Genomic DNA, 12,375 nt, shown 5'->3' on the forward strand with positions numbered 1-12,375 from the left:
GGACTACAAGAGTGAGCCATCGCATCCAGCCACATTTTAAAATTTTAAAAGAAATCTGACTAGAATAAAACCACAGTCATTCAACACTGACCAGTAATAGGCCCACAGATTAAGTTCCTTTGGATTTATTTTTATTTTAGCTAAAAGGATTTATCTTGATCTTTGAAGGCACCAAGCATGAAGGGTGAAACCAGAGGACCAATTGTGCATGGTGAATAACTGAACAAAATGGTTGTTCTCTCCAGCTTCCAGCACTAAAACAAATACCTTAACAGTTGCTTGTGGTGTCATACTTTCAAAAAGAAGTACTATATTCCTAGCAGTGTGATTATTTAAAGGAAAAGCATGCAGATAGAAGCTGCACATGAGGAATTAAATTGCCTAGCAACGTGACAGCTTTCAGCAAATGTTAATAATGACGAAGATGATAGTGATCATAATGATGAGGTTGACACATGACATACGAACCACGTGCAGGAGCAGGAAAACAAGTCAGTCACAAGTCTGTACATAATAGCTTGCAAAGCAGGTTTGGAGCTTGCCTGAGGAAAAGGCCAAAGAGGTGGTGTGTATATTGCAGGACCTAAAACCACAGGCTTTGGAGCTGGCTTAAATTCTGACCTCCTACTACCAAATGTGTAACATTAAATAAGTTCCTTAACATCCCTGAGCCTCACTTTCCTCACTTGTAAAATGGGGATAATAGTATCTATTGCATAGTGTTGTTGTCTCACAACATAAATAAGATTAAATAAGATTATGGAGACCAGGCGAGGTGGCTCATTCCTGTAATCCCAGCACTTTGGGAGGCAGAGGTGGGCAGATCGCTTGAGGTCAGGAGTTCAAGACCAGCCTGGCCAACGTGACGAAACCCCATCTCTAACAAAAATACAAAAACTAGCCTGGCATGGTGGCATGTGCGTGGCATGTGCATGTAATCCCAGCTACTAGGGAGGCTGAGGCAGGAGAATCACTTGAACCTGGGAGGTGGAGGTTGCAGTGAGCCGAGATTGCGCCAATGCACTCCAGCTTGGGCAACAGAGCGAGACTCCACCTCACACTCACAAAAAATAAATAAATAAAAATAAGATCAGGTGAGTGGTGTATGGTTATATCACATTGTTTGGGGGTTACCAGGATATGCACCCCAACCTGAGAAAAATGAGAGACATAGGATTGCTTTTAAGAAGTGGATGAAGGAGACTAAAGGTTTCCCAGGTTGGTAATATGCCGACACTATGGATTGCATTAAGGTATCTAGAGAAATACAGTGTCATTGAGAAGGGGTAAACATGCCAGGTTTACTTGGTGACCTGAGGAGGATCTAGCCTCCTAGGTAAGTCAACAGAGAGAAATGAGGGCATGCAGCTTTCAAATATGTCAGTCCTATGACAGTGATGACTCTCTGTTGATGACTGGATTAGCATTTGGCATTTGGCTCTTGTGTACTTTGGGCAGCCCAAGTCTATCATCTCTGAGGCTCTGGTCATGCTGGGGACTTTCAAAGGAAAGGACAGATCAAGCCAGACTTGCTTTACACACTGTTATGGGCAGAATTATATCCCCACTGACATATCATATTTTGAAGTCCTAACCCTCAGTACCTCAGAAAGTGACTGTATTTGGAGATAGGACCTTTAAAGAGATGACTAAGTTGAATGAGATGGTTAGGGGGCCCTGATTCAATCTGACTGATGTCCTCATAAGAAGAGGAGATTAGGACACACAGAGAGACACTAGGGATGCACACACAGAGAAAGGGCCATATGAGGAAACAGTAAGAAAGCAGTCATCTTAGCAAGGCGTGAAAGCTTATACCTGGAATCTCAGCACTTTGGGAGGCTGAGGCGGGTCGATCACTTGAGCCCAGGAGTTCAAGACCAGCCTGGGCAACATGGTGAAACCCTGTCTCTACAAAAAGTACAAAAAATTAGTTGGGCATGGTGGTGCATGTCTGTGGTCCCAGCTACCCCAGAAGCAGAGGTGGGAGGATCACTTGAGCCCAGGAAGTCGAGGCTGCAGTGAGCTGAGATTATGCCACTGCACTCCAGCCTGGGCGTGGAAGTGAGACTTTGTCTCAAAAAAAAAAAAAAAAAAAAGAAAAAGAAAAAGAAAGCAGCCATCTACAAGGCAAGGAGAGGGGCCTCAGAAGAAACCAAACCTGCTGACAACTTGATCTTGACTTCCAGTCTCCAGAACTTCAGGAACATAAATTTCTGTCGTTTAAGCCACTCAAGTTGTGGAATTTTGTTATGGCAGCCCTACCAGACTAATTAATATAGACAGTGCCAAGAAAAATCACCTGAAGGGTCTTATTACAATGTAGATTTGGATTCATTAGGTCTAGGAGGGAGCATGAGATGCCTTTTTTTTTTTTTTTGAGAAAGAGTCTTGCTCTGTTGCCCAGGCTGGAGTGCCGTGGTGAGATCGTGGCTCACTGCAACCTCTGCCTCCCAGGTTCAAGCGATTCTCCTGCCTCAGCCTCCCGAGTAGCTGGGATTACAGGCATGGACTACCACAGCCAGCTAATTTTTGTATTTTTGGTAGAGACAGGGTTTCACTATGTTGCCCAGGCTGGTCTTGAACTCTTGACCTCAAGTGATCCACCTGCCTCGGCCTCCCAAAGTACTGGGACTACAGGCAAGAGCCACTGCTCCCAGCCTGAGATGCCAAATTTCTAACAAGCTCTCAATTGATACTGATGCTGCTGGGTCACACTTTGAGCAGCAAAGCTGCAAACAACCATCAACACTTCCAGTTACACTTCTACTTTTCTTTCTTTATTTCCTTCCTTCCTTCCCTTCCTTTCCCTCCTTCCCTCCTCTTCCTTCCTTCCTTTCCCTCCTCTTCCTTCCTTCCTTTTTCTCCTTCCTTCCCTCCTTCCTTTCCTTCCTTTCTTCCTTTCTCTCTTCCTCCCCTTCCTTCCTTTCCTCCCTCTCTCCCCTCTTCCCTCCCCTCCCCTCCCTCCTTCACTCACTCACTTCCTTCCTTCCTTCCTGTCACCCAGGATGGAATACATTATGGCCCAATCATAGTTTACCACAATCTTGAACTCTTGGGCTAAAGCAATCCTCTGGCCTTGGCCTCCCAAAGTGCGAGGATTACAGGCATGAGCCATTGCGCCTGGCCATACTTCTGTTTTCAACAAGGATTCATCCATAATATTTATCATCCCTTCTATTTTGAAGGTCATAAATGTCCAATTCAGAACCTAATGCTTGCTGTTTAGGCCCTCTATATCTAGAGACTTAGAGCAAGCCTTTGACTTGTTTTGTTCGTCTTTGTCCCTTTATACCTAGACATGGGTCAGGATAGGGCAGTAATAGGTGTCCAAATCTCCCTCTCTTTGGACCAGGGCAGGACCAGCACTAGCTAAATGGCTGCTTAAGCCAGGTGTCTTGCCTGAGGTAGACTGAAGCTGAGAGAGAACCTCGGGGAGGCTCAAAGGCAAAAGCAGAGACAGCTGAATCGAATCTGGTCAGTGTAGCTGGGCATGGTGGCATGCACCTCTATTCCCAGCTACTTCAGAGGCTGAGGCCAGAGGACCTCTTGAGCCCAGGAGTTTGAGGCTGCAGTGAGCTGTGATTGAGCCACTGCACTCCAGTCTGGGAGACAGAGTGAGACTCCAACTCTTAAAAAAAAAAAAAAAAAGAAACTGGTTGGTGAACTTACTGGGCAGGAGCTGGATAAGTGAGAAAATAGCCTGAGAGGAGGGTGAATGATTGCTTTAGCACCAGGTAGCTTCAAACTATTTGGTTTAGAGAGGCAGAGTCTGATAGACCCTGAACTGGCAGCTAGCATAATGGTATCATCACTGCTGTTACAGGCGAGGCTGAATTTGAATAGATAACATTTACAAGCTATATTCAGACTTGAATTTGCTGAAATAAGAGACAGGCAATTCAGGGCATTTGAGAGTATCTTATTTTTCAAAATTTATATTTGCTCATCTGAAAAAATGAGAGAGATAAATGAAAATGAATGGATTGGCCAGGTGCGGTTTCTCATGCCTGTAATCCCAGCACTTTGGGAGGCCGAGGCAGGCAGATCACTTGAGGTTAGGAGTTTGAGACCAGCCTGGCCGACATAGTGAAACCCTGTCTCTACTAAAAGTTCAAAAATTAGCCAGGCGTCACGGCAAATGCTTTTAATCCCAGCTACTTGGGAGGCTGAGGCAGGAGAATTGCTTGAACCTGGAGGGAGAGGTTGCAGTGGCCTGAGATCATGCCACTGCACTCCAGCCTGGGGCAACAGAGCGACAGTGTCTAAAAAATAAAAAACAATTAAAAACAGAAAGAAAATGAATGGATTATGTGAAACTTAGTTATAGACAAGATTAAAATTCATCTGTAATCTTTAGATGAATGGTGTTATATGAGAATAAAGTACAATGTGTCAGAAGAAACAATTACCACTATGCTAATAAACTATCACTTAATTACAAAAATAAAATCCTTCAAGTCCTCAAACTTGCCGCTGTGGTTTTTCCTCTCACAAAGGAAATCCTGTTATAATTCTTAAATCCAAATGAAGGCATTTTAATATTCCCTTTTCCTGCAAGCTAAATGTCTTATTGAATTATAAAACAGAAAATTTTCATCTCAGAAAGTTTTACTCAATTTTTTGTATCCCCCAAATAATGCTTAAAGCTGTTCAAAGTTTTAATTATTACAAAACACTTAAGATAAAAGCTTGTAATCCCTCAAAGCAAATCACAACAAATCCAAGGGCTTTCTTTTCTTCAAAGGGAACTGTCTAAATAAAGGGGGAAAACTGTGTGATAAGCTAAGCACAATATTGTTGGCTGCTTCATAATAACCAACAGGCACACAATGGCTTGGGGCCTAGCAAGCAACAAAGAATAATTCTTCATCACATAGTCTTCACTTTGATTTCAGCTAGATGTCTGACCATGGTGAACCAGTTTATCAACATTAGCCTCCCTTTTCTTCTCTGTAAAATGAGGGATTGGTTCCAAGTCTTTGCTATTGTGAATAGTGCCACAATGATAGACTGGATTAAGAAAATGTGGCACATATACACCATGGAATACTATGCAGCCATAAAAAAGGATGAATTCATGTCCTTTGTAGGGACATGGATGAAGCTGGAAACCATCATTCTCAGCAAACTACCGCAAGGACAAAAAACCAAACACCGCATGTTCTCACTCATAGGTGGGAATTGAACAATGAGAACACATGGACACAGGAAGAGGAACATCACACAATGGGGACGGTTGTGGGGTGGAGGGAGGGGGGAGGGATAGCGTTAGGAGATATACCTAATGTTAAATGACGAGTTAATGGGTGCAGCACACCAACATGGCACATGTATACATATGTAACAAACCTGCACGTTGTGCATATGTACCCTAAAACTTAAAGTATAATAATAATAAAAACAAACAAAACAAAACATTAAGTTAAAAAAAAATGAGGGATTGGACTAGCTGGTACCTAGTCCCCACGTTTCATTGATTCAGTAAAAGCCTGCTTTTGATTTTGAGAGCATCAAAAACTATTTACCATCAAAAAGAGCATCGAAAAATAAGAGCAGACCCAAGAGGTGAAGTAACTCTCCCCTGGTTACACAGAAGCAGAGCTAGGATTAAACTCCAAGGTGTCTGACTTCCATGACAGGAGCAGTTTCCATAATGTCATGCAGCTTGAAATTCTTTCCAGAGATGAGCTTTCCTGCCATATGTATGAAATTGTAACCAAAATAAACATGAACTACATAAAACATTAAGCTAACATAACTACTTTCTTTTTTTTTTTTTTTTTTTTTTTGAGACAGGTTCTCATTCTGTCACCCAGGCTGGAGTGCAGTGGCACGATCTCGGCTCACTGCAACCTCTGCCTCCTGGGTTCAAATGATTCTCCTGCCTCAGCCTCCCGAGTAGCTGGGATTACAGGCATGCACCACCATGCCCAGCTAATTTTTGTACTTTTAGTAGAGACAGGGTTTCACTATGTTGGCCAGGCTGGTCATAACATAACTTCTTCTAAGGAAATGATTATTTCCCTGGGTGGCTTAATATAAGTCATAAGTAACTGATTGTGGTCAGAAGTGTGGATGTAATTATTTCTAGGGAACCACATGAAAGCAGGTCAAGTTCTCATACACAGCAAAAATGCCTGTTTTCAAGACCAAGCAGTACTGATCCTCTTGGTATACGAGTGACCTGTGAGCAGAGACCATGCCTGGCCCATCTGTGTAGTTAGCAAGGCAGGTATTGTGCACCTTGGAGATCATCCCATGAGTGTAGGGCCTGGGAGCAGAACTGAGGCAAAGGAGTTGGCTCAAGCATTAGGGAGGGGCATCTCCGGAAGACAAGGCAGGTATGGAAGGAGATCTTATAATAGTAGCCAAACATAAATCAGTCCTGTGCATAGGCACATGAGTAGAAATGTCAGGTATCCTCAAGCGTAGTTCCACACAACTCGGGGTTGAGGAAGGGAACTGTAGAGAAAAGAAACGCCATCTGTGTTTTCTAAATATATTATATCCCTCCCCACCCTTCTTCCTTTGAGAAAGTTTTAAAGTTATTATATATTTAACATTAGTGTATCTGAACATATTACTAGAAAAGGGATAAACTGCATGACAAAATGACTCATTTAAAAATTTCTATGATTTCTATATTTATGTAATATTTATATAATGCTTAGTAGTGCCAGGCACTGTTATAAGTACTTGCAAATAAATATTAAGTCATTTAATCATTTTAAGAACTCTATGGTAAGTAACCTATTATCTCTATTTTACAGATGAGGAAACTGAGGCACGGAGAGATAAGTAACTTGCCCGAGGACATATGGCTAGTAAGGAGCAGAGCCTAGGCAGTTTGCTCCTGATTCTATGCTCCTAACCACCAAGCTTCGCTTTCTCCTTGAGAAAGGACTACAAAGGAAGTGGTAAGAGTGGGCATTTCTCCCTTTGCTGCTCAGCTTCTTTTTTTTTTTTTTGAGACAGGAGTCTCGCTCTGTCACCCAGGCTGGAGTGCAGTGGTACAATCTCAGCTCACTGCAACCTGCGGCTCCTGGGTTCAAGTGATTCTCCAGCCTCATCCTCCTGAGAAGCTGGGACTACAGGTGCGGGCCACCACATCTGGCTTTTTTTTTTTTTCTTTTTTTTCAGTAGACGGGTTTCATCATGTTGTCCAGGCTGGTCTCGAACTCCTGACCTCAGGTGATCCGCCCACCTTGGCATCCCAAAAGTTGGGATTACAGGTGTGAGCCACTACACCTGGCCATTGGCTGCTCAGCTTCTAAGCTCACTTCTTAGGTTAGGAGAATCTTGGTGAGACTTGAAAGAGGCAGAGTCACTTCCCACTCTACAAGCTGAAAATGGCAGATATTCATATTCCAAGCACTTGCCAGCCTCCGCCATTCTGATGCACTAAACAGCTTAACTCCGAAGCTAATGATAAAAGGAGGGCCCAGAAAATCCTCTGTGGAGGCAGTGGAAGCTGCAGAGGCCTTGGTTCCAGAACCGGTTTAGGCAGCACAGAGAGAATAGTTAAGAGGGTGGGTTGGAGGCAGAAGCCTGGCTTAAAGTCCTGGCTCTGACCCTTGAGCAGGATGCCTAACCTCTCTTTGCTTCAAATGTCTAATCTGTAAAATGAGGGTCCTTAAGGAGATGATAATTGCAGACCTTTGTTGAGAGATGACCCTCTTCCAGGTGCCACGTTTTACCTCTGTCCTACTGGATAATTGTCACAACAATCTGAGCAATAGTATGGGTATTTTTCTTACTCTCATTTTACAGAGGAGGAAATTGATGCACAGAGAAGGTAACCTGTACAAGAACATGTCACCATAAAGTGAGGGAGTATAAGTAGGCACAATTTCAATTAATTAATAAAAACCATCTAAAAAATGTTCACGGCCGGGCACGGTGGCTCACGCCTGTAATCCCAGCACTTTGGGAGGCCGAGGCGGGTGGATCACAAGGTCAGGAGTTTGAGACCAGCCTGGCCAATATAGTGAAATCCCGTCTCTACTAAAAATACAAAAAAATTAACCGGGCATGGTGGCACATGCCTGTAATCCCAGCTACTTGGGAGGCTGAGGCGGGAGAATTGCTTGAATCCTGGAGGCAGAGGTTTCAGTGAGCTGAGATTGTACCACACTGCACACCAGCCTGGGCCACAGAGCAAGACTCCGTCTCAAAAAAAAAAAAAAAAAAAAGGAAAGGATACAGAAAAAAAATCTAAGTTTCCTTCATACCTCTGCCTCACTCAGTACTCTTCACCCTTAGGAGCAACTGTTCTCTCACTCAATTTTTCTCTCACGCTCAACTTTGAACTCAACTAGCTTAAGTAGCTGAAGAATCTCCTGCCCCAGCCTTTCCTTCAGTCTCCGTTCAACATTTTCTCCAGCAAGAAGATTTCAGACTTGGAGAAACAGATTCCTCATTCTCCATCTGATTCTCTTTACTCTTTTCCTTGATTCTGCAACATAAAAGTCTAGGAACCATCTGGGCACGGTGGCTCTCACCTGTAATCCCAGCACTTTGGGAGGCCAAGACGGGTGGGTCACGTGAGGTCAGGAGTTCGAGACTAGCCTGGCCAACATAGTGAAACCCTGTCTCTACTAAAAATACAAAAATTAGCTGGGTGTGGTGACTCATGCCTGTAATTCCAGCCACATGGGAGGCTGAAGCACGAGAATCACTTGAACCCAGGAGGCAGATGTTGCAGTGAGCCTAGATCGTGCCACTGCTCTCCAGCCTGAGTGACAGAGCAAGACTCCACCTCAAAAAAAAAAAAAAAAAGTCTAGGAACCAACCTGAAAAAACTGAACTTTCATTAGAGGGTTTGAGAGTTAACGTATTAATGTAAAAGTTTTGAACATATAGTGTATTAATGTGAAGGTTCGAATATTAATACATTAATAATTTTTGTAGTCATCACCCAGGCAGGCTGGGACTAAAGGCATGAGCCACTGTGCCCAGCTGTTTGTAGTTCTTTTTTTTTTTGGAGACAGAGTCTCGCTTTGTCACCCAGGCTGGAGTGCAGTGGTGCCATCTCTGCTCACTGCAACCTCCACCTCCCAGGTTCAAGCGATTCTCCTGTCTCAGCCTCCTGAGTAGCTAGGACTACAGTTGCAAGCCACCACGCCCAGCTAATTTTTGTAGTTTTAGTAGAGATGGGGTTTTCCCATGTTGGCTAGGCTGGTCTCGAACTCCTGACCTCAAGTGATCCGCCCGCCTCGGCCTCCCAAAGTGCTGGGATTACAGGCATGAGCCACCGCGCCCGGCCAGGTGTATTTGTTTATCATAGAAAAATAAACTCCAATTTATTGAAGTCTTTGTAGCCAGTTTTATGTCACTTTAGCAGAATATAGATACAGAATACAAAGGAAGTATGGTGGCTATTACTTTTTTCCTGTTGAATACCTCTTCCCAGCGTTATTCTAGTCACAGACTCTATTCTCCAACCTATAGGAGGAAATACCTGACCCAAACAGGACTTAGATTCTTCCTACTGAGAATCTGAAACTTAATTGGGAACACCCAAAGACAGAAGGAACTAACCTAATGACAACTTCCAGAAAGAAGGCCGAAGATCTCCAGCCCCTAGGATTTGTATCCTACTCAAGATCTATCTATGAGTTACTCCATTAGCCTCTCAATAAATCTCCAGCTGGAGTTGGTTTCTGTTGATTTAAACCAGTGGTTCTCAGCCAGGGGAGATTGTACTCTTTAGTGGATATCTGGCAATGTGTGGAGATATTTTTGGTTGACAACTGGCAGTGGGTGTCAGTGGCATCTAGTGAATAGAGACCAGAGATTCTGCTAACATCCTGTAACGCACAGAACAATTCCCCACAACAAAGACTTACCCGGCCTCAAATGTCAATAGTGTTGAGAAATCCTGCTTTAAAACAAGAGTTCCTTAACTGATACAAAGAGGCTCTCAACAAAGCTGACTCAGGGTCACCTCTGAAATGAGTGTGAAGGAAGAATGGGAGGTTTGAGGAGCAAGGAAAGGTATGGAAGGGTCATTATGGGTGGGGGAGAGAGAAAAGTGGAAAGTTGCTGGGCAGTACTTAGGGTCTGAGATTGATGACCGTGAATTTGGAGACATAAGTCCAGTGATTTTTCTCCTGAAATGTAGCAAGAAGAAAGTATATGTTGGGTTCATCCAAGGCTGGGTTTCTGTCAGGTGAGAGCAGCAGAGGGAAAGAAAGGCAAGGAAGTTGATATTTGTATGGGAGTGATTTTACTGATGAACCAGAGTAATTAAGTTGGATAATGGGGATGGGGGGCAGGAATGATGAGATAATTGATGGGATCAAGTGGATCCAGGAAACAGCCTTATTGGTACCCCTCAGAGGTTGTCAGAAAACAGAATTTCAGGCTTCCTTGTAGAGCTACTGAGTCAGAGTTTGGATTCATTTTATTTTTTGGAGACAGGGTCTCACTCCTGTCACCCAGGCTGGAGTGCAGTGGTGCCATTACAGCTCACTGCAGCCTCGCCTTCCCAGGCTCAGGTGATTCTCCCACCTTAGCCTCCCAAGTAGCTGGGACTACAGATGTCTGCCACTATACCTGGCTAATTTTTTGTACTTTCAGTAGAGACGGGTTTTGCCATATTGCTCAGGCTGGTGTCAAACTCCTGGGCTCAAGAGATCCAACTATCTCAGCCTCCCAAAATGCTGGGATTACATGCCTGAGCCACCATGCCCGGTTACATTTTAAAACATTTTGTTTTGTTTTGTTTTGTTTTGTTTTTTAGAGACAGTGTCTCGCTCGGTCTCTGTCACTCAGGCTGGAGTGCACTGGTGTGATCATAGCTCACTGTAACCTTGAAATTCTGGGCTCAAGCAAGTGATCATCCTGCCTCAGCCTCCCAAGTAGCTGGGAATACGGGGTGTTCAACACCAGACCTCTGGCTAGAATTTATATTTTAATAAGTTCCCGAAGTGACTTATATGCACATTAAAGATTGAGAAGCCATGCATTACAGGATTTGATGAAGGTAAAGAATTTCTGCACTGAGAATACTGAAAATATGATCCTGGGTGAATTATCTAGTCCAGATGTTAGTAATTTTTTTTTTTTTCCTGTAAGGGGCCAAGAGCCATACAGTTTCTGTCACGACTATTTAACTCTGCCATTGTAGTACGAAAACAGCCTGAGAAGATAGATAACACATACACAAGATAGACAGATGTTGAAAGTTGCTGTGTTCTAATAAGACTGTCAATAAAAACAAGTAATGGCAAGTAATGGGTTGATTTGACCCAAGGGCCATTGTTTGCTGATCCCTGATCTTGACCTTGATAAAAACAACAACAACAACAACAACAGTCTTAGCTCCCAAGAAAAGTTTACCCTGAGTTTTCTAGTTCTGACTACTTACTGTCTCTTGGGAGTAAGTATTCTCCCTCTTCCCTTTTTTTTTTTTTTGAGATGAAATCTCACTCTGTCACCCAAGCTGGAGTGCAGTGGTGCGATTTCAGCTCACTGCAACTTCTGCCTTTAGTGATTCTCCTGCCTCAGCCCCCTGAGTGGCTGGGATTACAGGCATATGCCACCACGTCTGGCTAATTTTTGTATTTTTAGTAGAGATGCGGTTTCACCATGTTGGCCAGGCTGGTCTTGAACTCCTGATCTGCCCGCCTCAGACTTCCAAAGTGCTGGGATTACAGGCGTGAGCCACTGCACTCAGCCCTTCTTCCCTTTCCCTTTTCTTAACACAATGAAGAATTTGATTTTGTAACTAATTGGCCAGTTGATGTTCTGCAGGATCCTAAAAGAGGAGGTAAGAAGGGAACTGAAGTCTTAGAAAGCCAGAATGTCCTTGAAACCATTTTTTTCCCCCTAGAAGTACCAAGAGATGTAATATGGGGCAGGGTTCGCGTCAGCTGGTTCTCTGGGGTTGTTTCACTTTTATTTTCTTCTGGCTTCCAGCAAACACATTTTGAGTTTCTCAGCTGAGCCAAAGGAAATCAAGAAATCTCCTGGAATCAAGGAAATCAAGGAATCAATTACTTACACCAAGCTGAGCAAGAGACAACATGAAGGCAGAGGTAGCAGTAATCACACAGGATTTCCAAGGTAACAGGGCAGAAGTAGGGGCGAGGTGGGGAACAGAAATAAAAGCTATTGGACATCTCCTCACTAGGACTATATTTTTATTTATTTATTTATTTATTTACTTATTTTGGGTTTTTTATTTTTTATTTTTGGTGTTTTTTTTGTTTTGTTTTTTGAGATGGAGTCTCGCTCTTGTTGCCCAGGCAGGAGTGTAGTAGGGTGATCTCAGCTCACTGCAACCTCTGCCTCCCAGAGTTCAAGTGATTCTCCTGTCTCACCCTCCTGAATAGCTGGGACTACAGGTGCTCAGCACCACGCCTGGTT

General features: G+C 43.6%; 1 protein-coding gene across 15 annotated transcripts in view; it reads left to right on the forward strand.

The window, feature by feature from the left end:
* Positions 1-12,375, forward strand: part of NUCB2 (nucleobindin 2) — a 104,170-nt gene that overhangs the window by 30,104 nt on the left and 61,691 nt on the right. For 11 of the 15 annotated variants that reach the window (XM_019036399.4, XM_055355951.2, XM_063711018.1 and 8 more), the window contains exons 2-3: positions 6,774-6,920; positions 11,926-12,072. The gene's annotated coding sequence lies outside the window, so the exon portion shown is untranslated. Of the gene's footprint in view, positions 1-6,773; positions 6,921-9,453; positions 10,000-11,925; positions 12,073-12,375 lie in introns of all 15 variants that reach the window. The other 4 variants (XM_063711012.1, XM_063711023.1, XM_063711015.1 and 1 more) reach the window with 2 other exon arrangements.

Source organism: Gorilla gorilla, chromosome 9 (genome assembly GCF_029281585.2).
Source record: "Gorilla gorilla gorilla isolate KB3781 chromosome 9, NHGRI_mGorGor1-v2.1_pri, whole genome shotgun sequence".
NCBI classification, from domain to species: Eukaryota; Metazoa; Chordata; class Mammalia; order Primates; family Hominidae; genus Gorilla; species Gorilla gorilla.